This window comes from Medicago sativa, chromosome 4 (genome assembly GCF_051527215.1).
Source record: "Medicago sativa cultivar Bolivia chromosome 4, Bolivia_mono, whole genome shotgun sequence".
NCBI lineage: Eukaryota > Viridiplantae > Streptophyta > Magnoliopsida > Fabales > Fabaceae > Medicago > Medicago sativa.
Genome location: NC_140752.1, coordinates 32,075,974 through 32,100,609, shown reverse-complemented (window position 1 = coordinate 32,100,609; position 24,636 = coordinate 32,075,974). Strand labels below are relative to the sequence as shown.

The 24,636-nt window shown below is 32.9% G+C and overlaps 3 long non-coding RNA genes across 6 annotated transcripts; all 3 read right to left on the bottom strand.

Moving 5' to 3' along the window:
* Nucleotides 1-389: 389 nt before the first annotated feature.
* On the bottom strand, nt 390-3,498 carry LOC146928796 (uncharacterized). The gene is made up of 3 exons (XR_015005863.1): nt 3,340-3,498; nt 3,150-3,251; nt 390-588 (listed from the first exon to the last, which is right to left on the bottom strand). It is a non-coding gene; the product is annotated as an uncharacterized LOC146928796 (long non-coding RNA).
* Nucleotides 3,499-8,448: 4,950 nt separating this feature from the next.
* Nucleotides 8,449-17,317, bottom strand: LOC146928795 (uncharacterized). Of its 4 annotated transcripts, XR_015005862.1 has the most exons (6): nt 16,704-16,732; nt 16,390-16,528; nt 16,101-16,284; nt 10,641-14,772; nt 10,038-10,465; nt 8,449-8,709 (listed from the first exon to the last, which is right to left on the bottom strand). It is a non-coding gene; the product is annotated as an uncharacterized LOC146928795 (long non-coding RNA). The 4 variants fall into 4 exon arrangements; XR_015005861.1 differs by having other exon boundaries at nt 10,038-10,221; nt 10,327-10,465; nt 16,101-17,317; XR_015005860.1 differs by having other exon boundaries at nt 16,101-16,528.
* A 2,471-nt stretch (nt 17,318-19,788) lies between these two features.
* On the bottom strand, nt 19,789-22,910 carry LOC146928794 (uncharacterized). The gene is made up of 3 exons (XR_015005858.1): nt 22,755-22,910; nt 22,566-22,666; nt 19,789-19,988 (listed from the first exon to the last, which is right to left on the bottom strand). It is a non-coding gene; the product is annotated as an uncharacterized LOC146928794 (long non-coding RNA).
* Between the last annotated feature and the right edge of the window lie 1,726 nt (nt 22,911-24,636).

The window sequence follows — 24,636 nt, the reverse complement described above, 5'->3', positions numbered from 1 at the left end:
ACTCAAAATAATTCTTTTTTCCTTCGTAGAGCCTTATAATTATCCTCACAATAAAATAAAGGGTTAATAGGTCTTTACCCCCTGTAATATAGGTCATTTCCGGTTTTCCCCCTGTAAAATTTTTTTTTTTGATTCACCCCCTGTAAAAAAAATTTTTGATTTACCCCCCTAATAGGCCAAACAAAAACCAATTTTATTTTTTTTTTTTAGGAAATTTTCGTTTTTGTTTGGCCTATTAGGGGGGGTAAATCAAAACAATTTTTTTTTACAGGGGGTGAATCAAAAAAAAAATTTTACAGGGGGAAAAACCGGAAATGACCTATATTACAGGGGGTAAAGACCTATTAACCCTAAAATAAAAATAGGTAATGTTTTCTCAAGATCCAAGATAATAAGTCAAGTCCAAATATTAAATTTGGAATTGATGTCACAATATCAGTGCCCAGAACACAATTTAAACATAAACAATAATCCATCAAACTTTAAAGAAAAACATAATATAGGTTACAAAATAAATATCCACTTTATTTCGTACACAAACACCTTGATACTACTCCCCAGTATTGTCATGAGGATAACCTGTATATACTAATAGAAAAGAAACAAATAGAAAAAGGGGGTGAGATTCTATAATAGAAAAAGATACATTTAAATATAATATATTGAGAAATATGATATAAGCGGGTAGCGGGAATCGAACAAGCACCGTAAGCTTGGAAGGCTAAGGGTTATAATGACATTCATTCATGAACGTCTCTAATTTAAAACATAATGTAAAACTTTTGTTCCATTAAGCTCCTTTACATAATATTTTAAGAGATATATGAAATACATAAAGAAAAAATGGCACATAATATCTATGTTAGCCTTTCCGTATGAATACATATAGTATATGTAACTTAAAGTCGTACAAAAGTAGTAATGTTTTTTTTTTATTTGAGCAACAAAAGTAGTAATGTATAGAAACAAACACACATATATACATTTATGACTGCATCCCATTTTAAGCGTACACATAATTGCAAAAGAGGTACATATATCAAAAGAACCGTTCCCACACATCTACTACAATGCATATCCTACACAGAACTCGTACTTAATAAAGTAGAATATGGTAACAAGTAAAGTAAAAGAAGAACACCGCCCCTTAGGGTGAAATTTATAACATCACATTCTTACTAGTATTAGAATGTTAGGCAACTAGTCAGAGTTTCTCAACTATATAAATATGCCCTAAAATCAAGGAATCATAAAGAGTTACTAGGGTTGACAAACCCCATGAGGCCTTCACCATACAATTCTTTTAAACTTCCACCCACATCATAAAAACACTCAATATGATGTATTCTTCACAAAGTAACATAAAAAACATCATTGTTTTATTCTTCTATAAAAAATATTAATACCAGTCCCTCCATATACAATGTAGGCATGTCATAAATAAATTATCATTTAAGCACCATCATTGCCTTTCTTGAGCTACATGGTTTATCTCAATATTATTCATCACAAAATTATGCGTAACACATAAATTCTCAAGAGCAACCTTATAATTAATTTAAAAGAATAATCCATTTTCGTAAGAATAATTCATTAGGATCGTATTTCATATTCAATATTTTACTTATGTAAGATATGCCATCGATGATATATTTTTCATTTGCAATAACATGGTTATGTACTTGGAATGTTTAAGGCATTTATATGTTTATGATGCCTTAGTATATGTAAACTTATGTATGTTTTTATTTTGTAGGTTTTAGTGTGATCATTGATTATTATGATCATGAGGATTATAAGTAAGATAAAGATAAAATATCATTAGGGAAACTATGATTATGATGAAAATAAATTATGAGCATGGCAACCGACTGATGTTGCGGATATGAATGAAAATAGAAACATGACTTTGTCGTGCAAACAGAAATGATTAGTTAGTGATTTTTATGGATCAAGTTTTCATGACCTATAAAGATTATTGATGGAGAATTTCAAAATGTTTCATTGATGTTATGTCACTACCGTGTGTATGGGTGCACAAGTTGTATTATTGGTCCCATCTTTTATAAGGGGTATTATCATTATTGTGAACTTGGCTAGATGCCACTATAATGGTCTATTTTGGCCGAAAATTTGGATTGTGATCAACTTATAACATTTTGACTCCATGAGAAGTAACATGGCATTTTCACATTGTTATAGAGAGCATTTGTGGCATCATAATTTACTAGTTTGATTGTCAACAATTAGTTTAGCATTTATCAAATACATAGGAATGATCTAAAATGAACTTTAATGATGATGTATAATATGATTGTGTCCAGGATGTGTGGTGGTTTGTTTTTGTGTTGTACTTACTTCTATCCCATTATTTTGACGTTTCTAGAGTCTTGGTCCCTGATTTAAAAATGATACCCCTTTAGGGCTTTGGATTTTATTGTATTGTTAGAGTACCTCTTATACTCCTTTTTCATTATATATATATATATATATATATATATATATATATATATATATATACACCGATTTAATGTTACATCGCTGAATATTGTTTTACTCGATGCATATTTTTCAAATTTGACTGTTGGATTGTCAGTTTATATCGCATAGATCATTCACGTAAATTTTTACGAAAATTTAAAATCATTTGATACGTTATTGAGATACAACAAAATTAACGGTGTTTATAAAAGTGCATAAACCTTTAATCTTGATGTATTTTAATAACATACAAAATGATTTTAGATTTTCGTAAAAATTTACGTGAATGATCTATGTGATATAAACTTACACTCCAACGATCAAATTTGAAAAATATGCATCGAGTAAAACGATATTGAACGGTGTAACATTGGTGTAACATTAAATCGGTGTAATTTGATCCCTCAACGCTGCTACATTTCCCGGAATTAGTCACTTCAACAGTCTGCGATGAAAGATATATATATATATATATATATATATATATATATATATATATATATATATATACCCCTTAAAAAGTATATTTAAAATTGCTATAATGTGATTAAAGAAACTGCAAGGTAAAAGAAGTACATGAAAGATTTGAAAAAAAATTATAACAGTCACAATATTATAATGAGCAAATAAAATAAAAGGCTTAGAACTAAAAGGGAAATATGTTTTACCCTATTTGGGATAGCTCACACAATGACCGGAACGACACTTCGAAAGATGTTGATTAGGGCCAGGATTTTTTTTTCGGCAATCAGCGTTAGTAATACACTCTCCTGTAATATATATTAGGGGTAACGAAATATTGTTAAATATGAGTGAAACATTTTCTCTAAGATAAATAAAAAATTAGAATGAACTTACTATCACCATAAGTTACATGAAGAAACAAACAAACAAAAAGGATCGTATTATAAAGAAACTTGATAATTTTAGCCATTTTTTTTAACTTTGCATATAATTAATGTTGAATTCTTTGATCACTTTATATAGTAAAAAACTCCATCCCATGTTTACATCAAGTAAAAAACAATTAACAATTTTTCCGTTGTACAAAATTTCTCAATAAATAGAATAATTATTAAATGTAACTAAATTATATTTATGCATCATGTGTGTCCCTTTGACCCATTGAATAGATCTTAAATAAAAATATTGCATGTAATTATAGTTAAAAAAAATAAATTTATTAATAGTAAATTATTTTTTTATTACTTATCTAGCATTTCTAATGTTTGTCCCTCTGGCCCATTGAGTAAATTATTATTAATAGTATATGTGTATGTCTCTATGTATGTGTATGAAAAGCTGAACTCATATAACAGAATCAATATATCATATTTGATTCTTGCGGTTAAATAAATATGTTTAAAAGAGGAGACGTTATTAAAGGTGACCGATAAGATTCATTGGTTCACATTAGTCTTTGATAGCCAATAATTAATCTCTACATTTAATTTGTGAAGAGTAAAGAAAAAAAATCATAAAAAATAACTAATAGTCTAAAATGGTGACACAATTATTTGTATTAATTATATCTTTCATTAAATTAGTAATATCGTCATCTCTAATATTTTTATATCAATTCCTATAACTATAATTATAATAATAATAATAATAATAATAATAATAATAATAATAATAATAATAATAATAATAATAATAATAATAATAATAATATCATTCACAACTAGATTACAGGTCAGGTGGAGGTAAAAAGTAAACTTGTCCATCATGGTTTTCAACTTTCCCAAACTATATGGTACCTAACTCTAAACCAATTGACATGATAAAATAAAGACAATTGCTGTTTTGACCAAAAACTCATGGAAATGACCAAAAACACCTAGCGGTAGTTAACTACTGTTGAGTTATAAACAGAAAACCGGTGATAGTTGACTACCATTGAATTTTTTGGTCATTTCCATGTGTTTTGAGAAAATTATTGTCGTGAGAACATGTAACGCCCACTTTGATAGTGTCTAGAATAATCAAAAGTGCGTTAAAACTGATATTTGATACATTAATTTTTACAATATGAAATTGTCATCAAGACAAGAGTTCAACAACCACAACAACCGAAGTCTTATGATACATTATTCCACATAGTGATTTGTCATACAAGTCTACATATACAACCATTACAACAACATCTATAATTATACATAGCCATCAACTACTTCAACACCAAGTTGAAATCCTTGCAAGCATATTCAATCCAGAGCCTTTTCTTTACCTTTACCACGGGAAACCTGAGAACCTGAACAAAAAGGAGAGGGATGAGACATAATGCCTCAGTGAGTTCTATCTAACCCTAGCTAGTGATAACCTCGGGGAACACCTATGGTTACCACGTGTCTGCAATACAACCTGACGGTTGATTATACATGTGTGGTCATGTTTGCATAGACGGTAGTGCATGCTAGATCCGTCTTGGATTTTCTTCAAAACTTGCTATAGGCTTACTATCTCTATGTTTGACATATCGGTTAAGGGAAAAGTCTAAGACCGCTATGCCAAGATACACTCTAAGTATCGAGGTCTATCCATATGTCACATTACTAAATCGGACGATTAGGGAAAAAACCTAAGATCGTCTTCGACAAAACTGTCCTTAACCATTCTAGTCATAGGCTTGAACGTATCTAACGTCGTCTCATAACCAAAAATAATTAAGTTAGGAGTTAGCGTTGAACAATAACAATATCCGAATTCATTTTACGGAAAGCCCCGGGGTGGAGTAAACCCGAGCGCAAACCCTATCTAACCGATGGAAACCTATCTAAGGTAAACCAACGGAACTTCCTAAGTGACGTGTGGGTCCCTTACGGCTAATCCCGTTTCACCTAATGGAAACCTCTTGAGACCAACCTAGTGTGATCGCAAGAGACACGACACTTATGTGTTGTTAAAACATTCTTAGTGAAAAGATATCTAATCATGTCACATTCTATCATACTTCGTCTCTATGATGATGTTCTATTCTCGACAAACTATGCCGAGTCTCTATGTTTCTTCCCTTAATGAAATATTACTTACCCCTTCTCCTTCAAGTGAAACTCTCATAAGCCGTTCTTGATGATTATGTTATGATTGCCATGATTTTTAATTCGAGAATCGTTTTGTGTTATGAGCATTGCCTAGATGTTGTTTTGGGGTTATAAAGTTGTAAAACGTTGAAAGAAAAGCTTCGGAATGCACCACCGACCCCACAATGAGCCAACAGCCAAAAAGCATGCTGGCCAAAACAGAGCCCTGCGCTATTAGCGACCCTGGGGCGCAGCTCTTGCTGAAGAATTTCGCTATTAGCGAAATTTTCGCTAACAGCGAGTTTCTTCGGGTCTGTGGTACCAAATCTGCAATTTTTGACCCAAAACACATCCTAATGGTTCCTGCAATGCACCAAAACATCCAGTAACATACAAAAGCAATAAATAACATATTCCATGGCAATTTTAACGACTAACCATCACGAATTAGCTTTAGGGTACCATAAACACAACTAGCAAAATTAGCACAATACATAACTTCCACACTAAGAAAGCTCAAACCAAAGGAAGGTTTTCTATCTAAGAACTCACCTTGCCCAAAAGAAATAAAGTTCAAGTGTTTCAAAGCTCAACCAAAACCCTAGATAGATAAGGATCAAAAGAGGAAGCTTGCTTCAAGAATCCTTAGTTGTTTTCCATCAAGAACTACTTATTCCTTTCCAAGATGCTTGCCTCAAGGAATTAACACAAAGAGTGATTGGTTAGGTAGAAGATTGGAGCCGAAATTTTAGAGAGGGAAGAGAGCAATGTTGGTGCCAAAACCTAGAGAGAGAAAGATTAAGAAAGAATGAATATTTTGGGACCTTTTGTCCTTAAATACCCCTAAAGCTCAAATTCCAAATTTGCCCCTAAACTCAGACGCGCGCATTCTATCGTTAACTAGTATTGTTCACAACATAAATGAACGGGGTATTACAGAACAACAACTTTCTAAACTAAATAACTTACTCGAATAGGAAGACTTAAACAACTCAACATATTTGAAAGGTCTCTAGCACCAAGGATTAAAAGCTTTGAATTGAAATTTGAAAGAAGATTTGGAACTTCGGAATGTGGAGTACGATAGCTATAATGTTTTTTTTATTAGGCAAAAAGGAGATTAAATAAATAAAAAATGAGATACAGAGACTGGGGGGACATAAAACCTGACCCAGGTACAACCCAAGAGGGTATCAAACATGAAAATACAAACCAGGTGGACCAACCTAATCAAACCTAATAAAACAAACATTCCCCATGAGCGCCACCTAGTGAACCCGATTACGAGAACAAAACTAGATAACAAAAAAAGGTGAAGAGTGAGCATCCACAGGATCAACCAGGTTCACAATTGGCGAATGGATTGACCGCCAACACGGTATCACGATCCACGTACCAACAACCCCCTGAACAACACAACAGGCATAACAGCTCTTTCGAGCATAACAGTCCAATCTCAATCGCAAAAACTGAGATGATAAGAGGCACCAGAGAAGAGGCAGCCCTGAAGTCTTGAGACATGCAGATCTCAACAGACCTGGAATATCAGAGAATCAAGCACAGGGACACCAATTCAACCGATTTCAAAGAACACCAAACAGCCCTTTCGGCTTAATATAACCGGACCCTTTCGAGTTTAAGTAACCAAACAACTACAAAAAAACCACATCCGATGCCACCACCCAATCTCATACTAGAAGCATACAAAAGCACAAAATGAACATCAACAACAACACAAAACAATAACAAACAAACATCAACACAACACAACACGAAACCTAAAAAAGGGAGAAATTCGAACCTAAACATATCTGAAAGGGAATATAGCTATAATGTTGATTGTAAACTTAATAAAATTGGAATCGGCAAGAGTATTTTTTTTTCTTTGGGTTAATATATGTTTACCCCCTGTAATATTAGCGAATTCTAGTTTACTTTCTGGTAAAAAAAAATTAGATTGAAATCTTGTAATATGAAGATTCTTTTGTTTTAGACCGTCACACCATATGACTGTGCAGAATCGCTGATGTGGCATGATGTGCCAGCATGTGTTGATTATGTGGCACGCTTACTGCGTAATTAATTATGTTTTTAATTTTTTTTCTTCCTATATATATAAATGAATATACATGTCAGTATTTATATATAAAAAAAACAAGAATAAACAGAAAAGAAATTAAATTAAATTAAAAAGAGATCTTGTGTTCTCCATCTTTCCGTATATGAGTTCATCTTCTCATCTTTTCTCCTTATGTGTTCCATCTTGTTTCCTAATTAAATTCCAAACCAATTATTTTATGTTCTCTCTATCCCTTTTACGTTCTGTCTTATGAAGCACGGACATTCTTCGGATAACTGTGTCCTCGTGTCAGACACGTGTCGTGTCCGACACCGACACGACACTGAGATATATAATTACACTGAATTATATGATTTTCTAAAAAAATTAGCTGTGTCGGTGTCCATGTCGTGTCCGTGTTTATATCCATGATTCATTTGTTTTCACTATCGCCTCTCTATGACTCCAAAGCAGATCTCAACTCTTCTTATTTTCCTCTGATTCCAAACCTATTTCGTTCATGGATCTTGATTACGGTGTTATTGCACATAAAAAAGACGGTGTTGTTCTTGTCAGTAACTTCAATTCTTTTGTTCCAGATCTGAGCAAAACCAACACATAACAAGATCTATATTAACCCTTTTTTTTCACACTAAACCAAGAAAGAGTGTTAAACTCTTAAAAAATGATTGAAACCTTTCTATAACTCTCACATTAATTCCTGTTGGAAAACTAGTCATTCTAGTGAAGAAAATTGGAAAGAAAAACACTATGAAAGAACTAGTGTGTGGGTGTGACTTAAAAATGTCCCACATTGGAGAGTCACCCCAACTAGTAAGTGTTTATATATGGGTTAAGGGACCTCCAAGGGTGTAACACCCATACTAAACTTATCTAGAATATTTAGAATGTGTGTTAAATTTAGTACTGGATACATTAAAATTACAATAATAAAAATTATAAAAATTTCAACTGAATAAATATATATATATATATATATATATATATCACTGCAGGATCGTACATTTGCTATCTGAATACATGTCTGGAACCGAAATAAATAATCTGAACTAGTACGACACGAGCATGTGAAAATATATCATTCAGCCTCCTGTATTGTCTCCTTGCCACGTACCACCTGCTGATCTGAAATAAAATAAAAGGGATTGGGGTGAGACGGGATGTCTCAGTGAGTTCCACCTATCCTAGGCTGTAGGCAATCTCAGGGAACCTAGGATCGCCATCTGTCTCTAAACTCAACCCTTTTTGAGTTTATACAGTTTCTTGATGCATAATTGAGCGATCGGGGGATAACTAGGATCGCTATCTTAAATACTGATTCAATCCTGATACTAATGCTGAAATCATAACTCTACTGTGATGCATAATCATGTTCATATATTGTTTTCATATTAATGTTAGAAATGTTAGCGTTGAACAAACAATATTATCTGAGTTGATTTTACGGAATAAACCCAGGTGGAGTAACCCCGGAATTTATTCCACTCTGACCGGTAATAATTTCCAACTGGCAGGAACCCAACTGACGGGGATACCGGACTCCTCTGATTATCGTGGGGTCATCCTTACGGATAGTGCCCGTTCCAACTGGCGGGAACCTTTTGTATCCTAACTGGCGAGGATAGCAAAAGCCACGGCTTATAAATTATTTAATATTATAAACTGGACTGATTTCTGATAACTGAGTTAATCCTCAACTCCACTACTGACGGGGAGCTAGAGAGGAATAACTTATCTTAACTGATTTTCTTATAATAATAATATTTCTGAACTTGATAATAAAGACGTAGTAATCCTGTCTTTATCCTGTAATTAATTCTGATGCTAACCTATTCAGGTTCTAGGCATATCGTTGTCATATGTCATTCCTAAAAGGTCATAAGATTTTCCCCATATCCTGATAAACTAAATTCGACTAATTAAGTTGAACTTCCATAACTAGGATTCTTTACTTCCAATGATTAGAAATCTACCCATAACTCTTATTCATGGTTAATCTACTCTAAACATTATCTTACACCAATATATATACATTATGGTAGAATATGATTGGGGGATACCATAACACATTTCGGCTACATATTCAATAAAATGAGAGTTTAAGTTCTTAGCCGAGCAAAACCGCTTATTACCATAAAAGTTTCATTCACATTGTCCAAGAATTGAGTCTAAGTTATAAAAATCCAACAATTTCACTTTCATGAACATTAGCCGAAATTGTGTATTTATTCCAATATACAATAAAACTTATCAAATTATTCTTCCTCCAATTACTACACTACCATAAGTATATTTATCAACATAAGAACTATTTTAGAGTACACTAGCAGGGGTACTAACTTAAGTCATAATGTCACTAATTATGTCCTAATGTACCAAAGTCATAAATTATCATTCTAGTGACATAATTAAAACTACCCAAAGGGAGGGATTTACTAACTAAAGGAACTCACCATGATATGCTCTGCTTCCATTCTAAGCTAACAAAATCCTAGCCGCTGCTCTCTTGCTCAAGCTTGCTGCAAGGTGTTCAAGATGCAACACAAACAACAATCTTCCTCACATAAATACTAATCCAGATTCTGCACAATTCTAGCATCAGACCCCGTACTTCAGAGTCACCTCCAGACTTCAATACTTGACCAAAATTCGTGAAACCGGCGCCAAAACGACGACAATTTCGTTAGCTAATCATAGCAACAAGAACCATCTGATTCGGTGTTACAGAAAGAAAGTTATTACCATTTTAGTGGAGCCCTGTCCCAAAACCCGTAACAATTTTCCAGCAGAAATTCACAACTTCAAACGCACTTTCTGAGTTCGTCACTAATCCAAATCACACGAAATTTATATCCAATTTGAAGGGAATTTAGTGTTGAATCTGAAAATCCAGTAGTTACTCAGTTCCAGGTTACACAGCCAAAACCATGACAAAAATACCAAAAATAGTCTATACGAATTTTCATCCAAATTCCATAAAATTCAGTCATAAATAGCTTATCACTCACAATCAATTCCAGAACCAGCATCAAATTCAAAATTAATGAAACACACACCTTTAAATTCTAGAATCTCTCTAAACTTCCAATCCAACTTCAGCCCTAGCCTCAACTTGTTGTACCCTTTTGATTCCTTGCTCCTATTCCTTACCCATAACATCTTGTTCATCATAAACTATTATTCATGATGGAATAGATATTTAGTCTTGATTAATAGGCCCAAAAATGAGAATGGAAAGGAAGGTTGGGATGATGAACTTTGTTTGTCTTGATCTTTTCATGTTCTAAGGTCCAAGGATGATCACTTGTATGGTGGGTTAGAATGAAGTTTGAGTGGATAAGCACGGTGGAGGATGGGGGAGTAACACGTGAGAGTGGGAGAGAGGAAGGGAGGAAAATTCTTGTTCTTTTGAGAGTGGAATGATGTAGAAGAATGGAGAAATTGGTAGAAAATATATCTTAGCCCATTTACAAAGATCTTGGATGGCATGATTACTAATATGCCCTTCAAGTTTAAAGACACAATTAACTTCCATTAATTTGTAACCATGTAATTCTTCAAGTTCATTGGAATAATGTGTGAGATGTTTACCGATTGACGTCACATTTTTCGATAAAAAAATAAGCCTTGAGAAATTATTTTCGTTTTGACATATTCAATTGATATGATAGTTTATTTAAAATTTAGTGGGATATTACACTCTTCCCCCCTTAAAGAAATTTCGTCCTCGAAATTTTAGGGGTTTACCTGCTAATAAGCACAGACAATTCCTCTATACTTTCGACTTTAGATTTCAACATACGTTTATGACTAACCGATTCTTTCTGACCGACCGAATTATCGGTTTACCTTGTTACATAAATTCATCTGACTACTTAGCCATAAATACAAACTGACTTGAATTGATATGTCAAAACTGATCTCAGAACATGTTCTCCAATCTCATAGGTTGAAAAGATTTGATAATAACTTCCTTAGATGTGAGTTGTTGAATACATTATACATTCCGAACCTAGTGGAAAGCAAAGCTAACTGATGCGTTTGATATCCCTTGAATAATTTCCTGGTTCCACGTACCCCTTATAAATCTGTCTTATGTTACTAATACTTGTTTACTTTCATTGAGCTCTGGAAAAATCTCATACGCTTATTGAAGTAACACTTTTATTGACTTCGTCGATTTTTACCTTTTCTTGAACGGATCCAATTTTTGAGTGGTCCTTCATACTACGAATGATTCCAATAAAATTTCATTTCTAAACTATGCTCCACATAACGAGGTCTTATATCAATGATCATATCATATTCTGTATAAGATCGTCCCTACGCATAACAATATCTGACGTTAAGTTTATTCCAACGAATGTAAGAACTATTTCAAATTTCACCATTATTCAACACATGAATATGAGGTGTTATTGCTAATGTCTACTATGTTTTCTGTGGAACGAATCCAAACATGATACTACCTCAAACAGCTGATGGAAGTACTAACTGACGAGTACAATCCATAAATCATATTTAAATACAAAATGTACTAACTGGCGAGTACATTAAATGTAATTCTTATCTGAGTAATAGTGCACTAACTGACGAGTACACAATACACAAGGTAGTACGACTGATAACTAAATACATAACATATATCTATAGTTATTCGACTATACTTCATCTGCATCAAGCTTTCAACATTCTTAAATTAATCAAATTACACTTTGATCCTGTCAAAATAAATAAGATTTGTAGTCATAAATTTTCTCATGAACTTACTCTTCCAAAATATACATTTCATCCTTGAACAATATTATTCTGTCTGTTACTATAGGAAACGTATTATCTTAGTCTTTTTGATAATTCCATACTCGTTACCTGAATTGGTATAATTCCATACTGTATATCACATAAAACTTTCTAACTTGTATGATATCAATCTTTTCCAGCTAAACTGATACTTTTAATTCATTCTTTGAAATCACCAAGTCGACTGACTGAGTTACATACTAGAGGTGATTTCAATTTTCTTAGATTTAACAAGGTACAGACACTTCCGTTCTACTCTTACTACATTTTCTTTGACTGCTTAAACTTTCAATATCTTTGAATGATGTGGCTTGAAAAATCCTTAGTTCATCTCTTAAAATTTTCCCACGAATATCTCATCTTAAAGTCTTAAACTATTGCACATCTTATCACTTCTTTACTGATTAATTTTTCCACTGCGCCACTCTGATTTGTTAACTTACATCGATTTAGGTATACCGGTCCAATCATACTGTAAAATTTCCCAATCTCATTACTACATGAATATTCAATTTTTCCAAGTCACTCTTCAGAGTTTACATGTTATGCACAAAGATACTAACTTCACACTTCTTGTTGTTTCGAGCATTGACTTATACCACTAGCTGGTTATCTCCAGGTATTACATATTTCCATAAGCATGTACTATACACTTATTCTCACAAAATGTTCTTTGAATAGTTCCCACATTCACATCATTTACATACTAAATATACTTGACAATCTGAGACTTATTTCCATTCTTGTCATATTAGGCAATTACACCCACGATCTCCTATGAGGTAGCTTCGACTCCAAAAATTCATTCTAGTCGACAAAAATCATTCTTTTAGTTTTTGGGACAATTACGTGAGAAAAATCATTAAAAGAAAATATTTGATTCCTTAATACTTTACTTCATTCTTAACACTTTCGCACTAACAACAACCTTCCATATAACAGAACCTTAAAATAAATTCTCAAATTCAAAAATCTTGATTAATCCTTATCACATCAACTTATTATATTCATGCGTTAACACATTTTCGTCCTCTTGATAGAGCTTGACATCATTCGTCCATTAGTTCACTGAATTTTGACAACTTATTATTTAATCTTTAGTTTCCGTTTCAATTGAAAAATTACATCTTATCTCTTACCGCTACTTGAACCTCTTTCTACTTACTGCTAAGCTTGTGTTTCTTAGTCCATGACAACTTAATAACTCATGATAGATGCAGGGGTCTAATACAATTTCCTTAGTGGACAACTCTTGTTAGCTTAGTTTCTTTGCAATTTCTTGTCAAGAAGAATACATCTGAACTGTACTTTGGTCCATACAAGATTTTTCCACTACTAATCATTCATTCTTCTTGTCTCTTATGATACATAACATCTTCACTTTCTAATTCATAAATCTAGCACTTTAGATTCAGGAGGTTTGACTAATCCGACATAGTTTATCTGACTTACGTCGTCCATTCATTGCTCACATCGGGGGGTTTCCTTGTTTGCTCCAAAATAATTTGCTTAATTTCAAATTAATTCACTTAACAACTCAGGCATTAAAACCTCGTCCATTTTGAGCGTTCAAGCTCTTTGCTCTTTAATTCCTGAGAGCTTACAGATTCCTTCAATCATATGATGACTTCCTCATACCAAGTTTCTCTTCCTATTTTGCAACCTTGAATTTGCGCTCATGACTATAACTTTACTCTGCATCTTGTTCCTGCTTCTAAACTACGGCTTCCGTTAAAGGTTTTAGATCAATCCTTAAATATTCCTGAGTCTCTTACTTTTTCACATGCGATGTATCGTTTAACCACATATCCAACAGTCTCAGGGCACTTCGTCTTTGCTTCCGGAAAAATATCATTCTTCAACTTCACAGTTTATCAGCCACCATCTGGCGTCGAATACTTCCTTATATAAATCCGCAATAAAACCTGACACCCGCACCTTCCTCCTTCGTACGCTTCATTCCTCCGAGGTCCTATTCAGCTCTCAGACATTTGTTCTAACTGTCATATACTAGTCTAAGTTGATCAGGCTCAGCTAGAGATGACATTTAGAATAAATATCTGGAACCCAATGGTCCCACTGCATTTATTGAATTCTAATGACCCAAGACACGATCTGAATCGACCTGCTCTGATACCAAATTGTAACACCCATACTAAACTTATCTAAAATATTTAGAATGTGTGTTAAATTTAGTACTGGATACATTAAAATTACAATAATAAAAATTTCAACTGAATATATATATATCACTGCAGGATCGTACATTTGCTATCTGAATACATGTCTGGAACCGAAATAAATAATCTGAACTAGTACGACACGAGCATGTGAAAATATATCATTCAGCCTCCTGTATTGTCTCCTTGCCACGTACCACCTGCTGATCTGAAATAAAATAAAAGGGATTGGGGTGAGACGGGATGTCTCAGTGAGTTCCACCTATCCTAGCCTGTAGGCAATCTCAAGGAACCTAGGATCGCCATCTGTCTCTAAACTCAACCCTTTTTGGGTTTATACAGTTTCTTGATGCATAACTGAGCGATCGGGGGATAACTAGGATCGCTATCTTAAATACTGATTCAATCCTGATACTAATGCTGAAATCATAACTCTACTGTGATGCATAATCATGTTCATATATTGTTTTCATATTAATGTTAGAAATGTTAGCGTTGAACAAACAATATTATCTGAGTTGATTTTACGGAATAAACCCAGGTGGAGTAACCCCGGAATTTATTCCACTCTGACCGGTAATAATTTCCAACTGGCGGGAACCCAGCTGACGGGGATACCGGACTCCTCTGATTATCGTGGGGTCATCCTTACGGACAGTGCCCGTTCCAACTGGCGGGAACCTTTTGTATCCTAACTGGCGAGGATAGCAAAAGCCACGACTTATAAATTATTTAATATTATAAACTGAACTGATTTCTGATAACTGAGTTAATCCTCAACTCCACTACTGACGGGGAGCTAGAGATGAATAACTTATCTTAACTGATTTTCTTATAATAATAATATTTCTGAACTTGATAATAAAGACGTAGTAATCCTGTCTTTATCCTGTAATTAATTCTGATGCTAACCTATTCAGGTTCTAGGCATATCGTTGTCATATGCCATTCCTAAAAGGTCATAAGATTTTCCCCATATCCTGATAAACTAAATTCGAATAATTAAGCTGAACTTCCATAACTAGGATTCTTTACTTCCAATGATTAGAAATCTACCCATAACTCTTATTCATGGTTAATCTACTCTAAACATTATCTTACACCAATATATATACATTATGGTAGATTATGATTGGAGGATACCATAACACATTTCGGCTACATATTCGATAAAATGAGAGTTTAAGTTCTTAGCCGAGCAAAACCGCTTATTACCATAAAAGTTTCATTCACATTGTCCAAGAATTGAGTCTAAGTTATAAAAATCCAACAATTTCACTTTCATGAACATTAGCCGAAATTGTGTATTTATTCCAATATACAATAAAACTTATCAAATTATTCTTCCTCCAATTACTACACTACCATAAGTATATTTATCAACATAAGAACTATTTTAGAGTACACTAGCAGGGGTACTAACTTAAGTCATAATGTCACTAATTATGTCCTAATGTACCAAAGTCATAAATTATCATTCTAGTGACATAATTAAAACTACCCAAAGGGAGGGATTTACTAACTAAAGGAACTCACTATGATATGCTCTGGTTCCATTCTAAGCTAACAAAATCCTAGCTGCTGCTCTCTTGCTCAAGCTTGCTGCAAGGTGTTCAAGATGCAACACAAACAACAATCTTCCTCACATGAATACTAATCCAGATTCTGCACAATTCTAGCATCAGACCTCGTACTTCAGAGTCACCTCCAGACTTCAATACTTGACCAAAATTCGTGAAACCGGTGCCAAAACGACGATAATTTCGTTAGCTAACCAAACCAACAAGAACCACCTGATTCGGTGTTACAGAGAGAAAGTTATTACCATTTTAGTGGAGCCCTGTCCCAAAACCCGTAACAATTTTCCAGCAGAAATTCACAACTTCAAACGCACTTTCTGAGTTCGTCACTAATCCAAATCACACGAAATTTATATCCAATTTGAAGGGAATTTAGTGTTGAATCTGAAAATCCAGTAGTTACTCAGTTCCAGGTTACACAGCCAAAACCATGACAGAAATACCAAAAATAGTCTATACGAATTTTCATCCAAATTCCATAAAATTCAGTCATAAATAGCTTATCACTCACAATCAATTCCAGAACCAGCATCAAATTCAAAATTAATGAAACACTCACCTTTAAATTCTAGAATCTCTCTAAACTTCTTCAGCCCTAGCCTCAACTTGTTGTACCCTTTTGATTCCTTGCTCCTATTCCTTACCCATAACTTCTTGTTCATCATAAACTATTATTCATGATGGAATAGATATTTAGTCTTGATTAATAGGCCCGAAAATGAGAATGGAAAGGAAGGTTGGGATGATGAACTTTGTTTGTCTTGATCTTTTCATGTTCTAAGGTCGAAGGATGATCACTTGTATGGTGGGTTAGAATGAAGTTTGAGTGGATAAGCATGGTGGAGGATGGGGGAGTAACACGTGAGAGTGGGAGAGAGGAAGGGAGGAAAATTCTTGTTCTTTTGAGAGTGGAATGATGTAGAAGAATGGAGAAATTGGTAGAAAATATATCTTAGCCCATTTACAAAGATCTTGGATGGCATGATTACTAATATGCCCTTCAAGTTTAAAGACACAATTAACTTCCATTAATTTGTAACCATGTAATTCTTCAAGTTCATTGGAATAATGTGTGAGATATTTACCGATTGACGTCACATTTTTCGATAAAAAAATAAGCCTTGAGAAATTATTTTCGTTTTAACATATTCAATTGATATGATAGTTTATTTAAAATTTAGCGGGATATTTCAAAGGGTGTGCCCTTGGGGTACCCAATTTTGTGAATGGGTGAACGCTTACAAAATATATATATATATATCACACGCGCGGCGACGCCGCCGTCCGTCCGATCGGCCGGGTTTGGGCTTGGGTTGTGGGTTCGTGGATTAAAAAAAATGATATATATTTTTTTGTCACTTGAAAATGTTAAATTAATTAATTAATTAATTTTTCATTATACGAAAGCGTTACGCGTAACAAATGAATGTGTTACGATCCGACCCGATCCAAAACGCGTATCCAGAAACTTCCGGATATATCCAATTAAGAAACAAAACGTGTTTGCTTAAGGATTAAGCAGACTTAATCCCCAAGTCACGCGTTTTTTGTTACGAACTCTTCCTATAAAAGGAGAGCTCGCCCCACTCATTCCACACACCAAATCTCACAGTCGATGCTTCCTGTGCGGTTTCTCTCTTCTCCCTCCGATTTGTGTTAACGAATCATTCTTCATCTTCTACTCCTTTCTGTCCCGTCGGTTTCGAATAGAAAGGTTACGTACCGTATCGAGTGGCTTCGATCAAACGATTGAACCATACTTTGAGGTGTAATTCTCGAGCGACTATATATTGTGCAGTATATACTCATAACAGTGATCTGGGCTGTTTTATCCTGGAGACGGCGTGGTTGTTAGTCTACCTTGCACAAACTATGGTAGTGCCGCGAAACGTCTTAAAGAAAGCGACCTGGTCGTGACTCACCCAGTAATTTCGTTCAGTATAATTTTTAAATCGAAAAATCATAAATTTTAAGACGTTTTTGAAAACATGAGTACCAACAACGAAATTACTGTATCTGGAACAAATATTAGCATATCCAATTGAACTTATAAATTTTAGTTTATGGTCCTGCGCACTTAAACAAATATTAGCATATCCAATTGAACTTTTAATACCTTGTTATCATCAAAACATAAGGTGGCAATGTTAAACACATTTTGTTCTAACAGAATAGTCCTTTGAATTTCCTTTGCTGAAAGTAGAATTATCTGTTGCATTTCTTTTGTTCTTGAGGTCCCTTGTCTATTTGCACACATAGGAAAAAGAAGACAAAAGAACTGCTCTATCAGATACTATGATAGGGACAGTTCAAAGAAGAAGATAAAACCTACGTGGATTCTGGGTCCCTCGGGATTTTCTCAAATTTGAGGGTCATCCAATTCTGGCCGTCAACTTCTGAGTCTGATGACCTTCACAGAATCTGTTGAGGTAACTCTCCAGCTTCTGTGAGGCATCCTTCTTCTAAGGACGTTGAGTTCTAGTTGACTTTCCTTCAGATCTTCTACCATAGTATTCTAGGATTCTCTCGATCCTTATGATGATCTTCATATATACATTCTTAAATGATAGATCCATTTTTTGATTATGCTCACTTGAACCTATGTTAGTAATCCAATTGTTCTTCAATACTTTGTTATCATCAAAACCCTAGAGGAATTTTATCAACCATTCTTGAATTTAGGAAGTGTATGGTAGATTGAGAGGTTTTTACCATGCTTAAAACACCAACCATGGAACCGAACATATAAGTTTATTTTGCATTCTATGTTATAAAGTTTATATTTAATACTCCCTATGTTGTCAACTATAAGAAAATTTTGCCTTTTTAGGTTCATACAATTAATGATGTATATGGTCTATAATATAGATCATATACATCATTAATTCAATTAATCTAAAAAATCAAAATTTTCTTATAATTGACAACTGATGGAGTATATTTGAGGTGATACTTTTTGAAGTAGTTGATATCATTGACAATTTAAAGAGTATATGAGTTTTCTTGTCACGATCCCAATGTAGATAATATTGGAGTTCAAAATTAAAGTCAGAGGCTTATAACTGGGAAGTTTTATTTGTCAAATTATTCCTTGTAAATATATTTTTATAAAATATTTACATTATTGTTAAGATTTATTTCAAGTTTAATAAGATCCATATTTTGAAGTTTTAATATCTTTTGTTAATGCCTGATATGAATTTTGGAGTTTAAATTTTCATGTAGTCTAAAATAGAACATCATTCTTTTTAATGTAATAACTCAAAATAATTCTTTTTTCCTTCGTAAAGCCTTATAATTATCCTCACAATAAAATAAAGTGTTAATAGGTCTTTACCCCCTGTAATATAGGTCATTTCCGGTTTTCCCCCTGTAAAATATTTTTTTTTATTCACCCCCCTGTAAAAAAAAATTTTGATTTACCCCCCTAATAGGCCAAACAAAAACCAATTTTATTTTTTTTTTAGGAAATTTTCGTTTTGTTTGGCCTATTAGGGGGGGTAAATTAAAACAAATTTTTTTTACAGGGGGTGAATCAAAAAAAAAAATTTACAGGGGGAAAACCGGAAATGACCTATATTACAGGGGGTAAAGACCTATTAACCCTAAAATAAAAATATGTAATGTTTTCTCAAGATCCAAGATAATAAGTCAAGTCCAAATATTAAATTTGGAATTGATGTCACAATATCAGTGCCCAGAACACAATTTAAACATAAACAATAATCCATCAAACTTTAAAGAAAAACATAATATAGGTTACAAAATAAATATCCACTTTATTCTCGTACACAAACACCTTGATACTACTCCCAAGTATTGTCATGAGGATAACCTGTATATACTAATAGAAAAGAAACACATAGAAAAAGGGGGTGAGATTCTATAATAGATAAAGATACATTTAAATATAATATATTGAGAAATATGATATAAGCGGGTAGCGGGAATCGAACAAGCATCGTAAGCTTGGAAGGCTAAGGGTTATAATGACATTCATTCATGAACGTCTCTAATTTAAAACATAATGTAAAACTTTTGTTCCATTAAGCTCCTTTACATAATATTTTAAGAGATATATGAAATACATGAAGAAAAAATGGCACATAATATCTATGTTAGCCTTTCAGTATGAATACATATATTATATGTAACTTAAAGTTGTACAAAAGTAGTAATGTTTTTTTTTATTTGAGCAACAAAAGTAGTAATGTATAGAAACAAACACACATATATACATTTATGACTGCATCCCATTTTAAGCATACACATAATTGCAAAAGAGGTACATATATCAAAAGAACCGTTCCTACACATCTACTACAATGCATATCCTACACAGAACTCGTACTTAATAAAGTAGAATATGGTAACAAGTAAAGTAAAAGAAGAACACCGCCCCTTAGGGTGAAATTTATAACATCACATTCTCACTAGTATTAGAATGTTAGGCAACTAGTCAGAGTTTCTCAACTATATAAATATGCCCTAAAATCAAGGAATCATAAAGAGTTACTAGGGTTTCCACACCAAAGAGTTACTAGGGTTGACAAACCCCATGAGGCCTTCACCATATAATTCTTTTAAACTTCCACCCACATCATAAAAACACTCAATATGATGTATTCTTCACAAAGTAACATAAAAACATCATTGTTTTATTCTTCTATAAAAAATATTAATATCAGTCCCTCCATATACAATGTAGGCATGTCATAAATAAATTATCATTTAAGCACCATCATTGCCTTTCTTGAGCTACATGGTTTATCTCAATATTATTCATCACATAATTATGTGTAACACATAAATTCTAAAGAGCAACCTTATAATTAATTTAAAAGAATAATCCATTTTCGTAAGAATAATTCAGTAGGATCGTATTTCATATTCAATATTTTACTTATGTAAGATATGTCATCGATGATATATTTTTCATTTGCAATAACATGGTTATGTACTTGGAATGTTTAAGGCATTTATATGTTTATGATGCCTTAGTATATGTAAACTTATGTATGTTTTTATTTTGTAGGTTTTAGTGTGATCATTGATTATTATGATCATGAGGATTATAAGTAAGATAAAGATAAAATATTATTAGGGAAACTATGATTATGATGAAAATAAATTATGAGCATGGCAACCGACTGATGTTGCAGATATGAATGAAAATAGAAACATGACTTTGTCGTGCAAACAGAAATGATTAGTTAGTGATTTTTATGGATCAAGTTTTCTTGACCTATAAAGATTATTGATGGAGAATTTCAAAATGTTTCATTGATGTTATGTCACTACCGTGTGTATGGGTGCACAAGCTGTATTATTGGTCCCATCTTTTATAAGGGGTATTATCATTATTGTGAACTTGGCTAGATGCCACTATAATGGTCTATTTTCGCCGAAAATTTGGATTGTGATCAACTTATAACATTTTGACTCCATGAGAAGTAACATGGCATTTTCACATTGTTATATAGAGCATTTGTGGCATCATAATTTACTAGTTTGATTGTCAACAATTAGTTTAGCATTTATCAAATACATAGGAATGATCTAAAATGAACTTTAATGATGATGTATAATATGATTGTGTCCAGGATGTGTGGTGGTTTGTTTTTGTGTTGTACTTACTTCTATCCCATTATTTTGACGTTTCTAGAGTCTTGGTCCCTGATTTAAAAATGATACCCCTTTAGGGCTTTGGATTTTATTGTATTGTTAGAGTACCTCTTATACTCCTTTTTCATTATATATATATATATATATATATAACACAGATTTAATGTTACATCACTGAATATCGTTTTACTCGATGCATATTTTTCAAATTTGACTGTTGGATTGTCAGTTTATATCGCATAGATCATTCACCTAAATTTTTACGAAAATTTAAAATCATTTGATACGTTATTGAGATACAACAAAATTAACGGTGTGTATAAAAGTGCATAAACCTTTAATCTTGATGTATTTTAATAACATACAAAATGATTTTAGATTTTCGTAAAAATTTACGTGAATGATCTATGTGATATTAACTTACACTCCAACGATCAAATTTGAAAAATATGCATCGAGTAAAACTATATTGAACGGTGTAACATTGGTGTAACATTAAATCGGTGTAATTTGATCCCTCAACTCTGCTAAATTTCCTGGAATTAGTCACTTCAACAGTCTGCGATGAAAGATATATATATATATATATATATATATATATATATATATATATATATATATATATATATATATATATACCCCTTAAAAAGTATATTTAAAATTGCTATAATGTGATTAAAGAAATTGCAAGGTAAAAGAAGTACAAGAAAGATTTGAAAAAAAATTATAACAGTAACAATATTATAATGAGCAAATAAAATAAAAGGCTTAGAACTAAAAGGGAAATATGTTTTACCCTATTTGGGATAGCTCACACAATGACCGGAACGACACTTCAAAAGATGTTGATTAGGGCCAGGATTTTTTTTTGGCAATCAGCGTTAGTAATACACTCTCCTGTAATATATATTAGGGGTAACGAAATATTATTAATTATGAGTGAAATATTTTCTCTAAGATAAATAAAAAATTAGAATGAACTTACTATCACCATAAGTTACATGAAGAAACAAACAAACAAAAAGGATCGTATTATAAAGAAACTTGATAATTTTAGCCATTTTTTTTAACTTTGCATATAATAAATGTTGAATTGTTTGATCACTTTATATAGTAAAAAACTCCATCCCATGTTTACATCAAGTAAAAAAAATTTAACAATTTTTCCGTTGTACAAAATTTCTCAATAAATAGAATAATTATTAAATGTAACTAAATTATATTTATGTATCATGTTTGTCCCTTTGACCCATTGAATAGATCTTAAATAAAAATATTGCATGTAATTATAGTTAAAAACAAATTTATTAATAGTAATTTTTTTTTTATTACTTATCTAGCATTTCTAATGTTTGTGCCTCTGACCCATTGAGTAAATTATTATTATTAATAGCATATGTGTATGTCTGTATGTATGTGTATATAGAAGAAGGCGCGGGGGGGGGGGGGGGGGGGGGGGGGGGGGGGGGGGGGGTGTGGGTGGAAACCAACATTATATTATGTTGGTATATGAAAAGCTGAACTCATATAACAGAATCAATATATCATATTTGATTCTTGCAGTTAAATAAAATATGTTTAAAAGAGGAGACGTTATTAAAGGTGACCGATAAGATTCATTGGTTCATATTAGCCTTTGATAGCCAATAATTAATCTCTACATTTAATTTGTGAAGAGTAAAGAAAAAAATCATAAAAAATAACTAATAGTCTAAAATGGTGCCACAATTATTTGTATTAATTATATCTTTCATTTAATTAGTAATACCGTCATCTCTAATATTTTCATATCAATTCCTATAACTATAATAATAATAATAATAATAATAATAATAATAATAATAATAATAATAATAATAATAAAAAATCATTCATAACTAGATTACAGGTCAGGTGGAGGTAAAAAGTAAACTTGTCCATCATGGTTTTCAACTTTCCCAAACTAAATGGTACCTAACTCTAAACCAATTGACATGATAAAATAAAGACAATTGCTGTTTTGACCAAAAACTCATGGAAATGACCAAAAACACCTAGCGGTAGTTAACTACTGTTGAGTTATAAACAGAAAACCGGTGATAGTTGACTACCATTGAATTTTTTGGTCATTTCCATGTGTTTTGAGAAAATTATTGTCGTGAGAACAACAACTTTCTAAACTAAATAACTTACTCGAATAGGAAGACTTAAACAACTCAACATATTTGTAAGGTCTCTAGCACCAAGGATTAAAAGCTTTGAATTGAAATTTGAAAGAAGATTTGGAACAACGGATTGTGGAGTACGATAGCTATAATGTTTTTTTTATTAGGCAAAAAGGAGATTAAATAAATAAAAAATGAGATACAGAGACTGGGGGGGACATAAAACCTGACCCAGGTACAACCCAAGAGGGTATCAAACATGAAAATACAAACCAGGTGGACCAACCTAATCAAACCTAATAAAACAACATTCCCCATGAGCGCCACCTAGTGAACCCGATTACGAGAACAAAACTAGATAACAAAAAAAGGTGAAGAGTGAGCATCCACAGGATCAACCAGGTTCACAATTGGCGAATGGATTGACCGCCAACACGGTATCACGATCCACGTACCAACAACCCCCTGAACAACGCAGCAGGCATAACAGCTCTTTTGAGCATAACAGTCCAATCTCAATCGCAAAAACTGAGATGATAAGAGGTACCAGAGAAGAGGCAGCCCTGAAGTCTTGAGACATTCAGATCTCAACAGACCTAGAATATCAGAGAATCAAGCACAGGGACACCAATTCAACCGATTTCAAAGAACACCAAATAGCCCTTTCGGCTTAATATAATCGGACCCTTTCGAGTTTAAGTAACCAAACCACTGCAAAAAAAT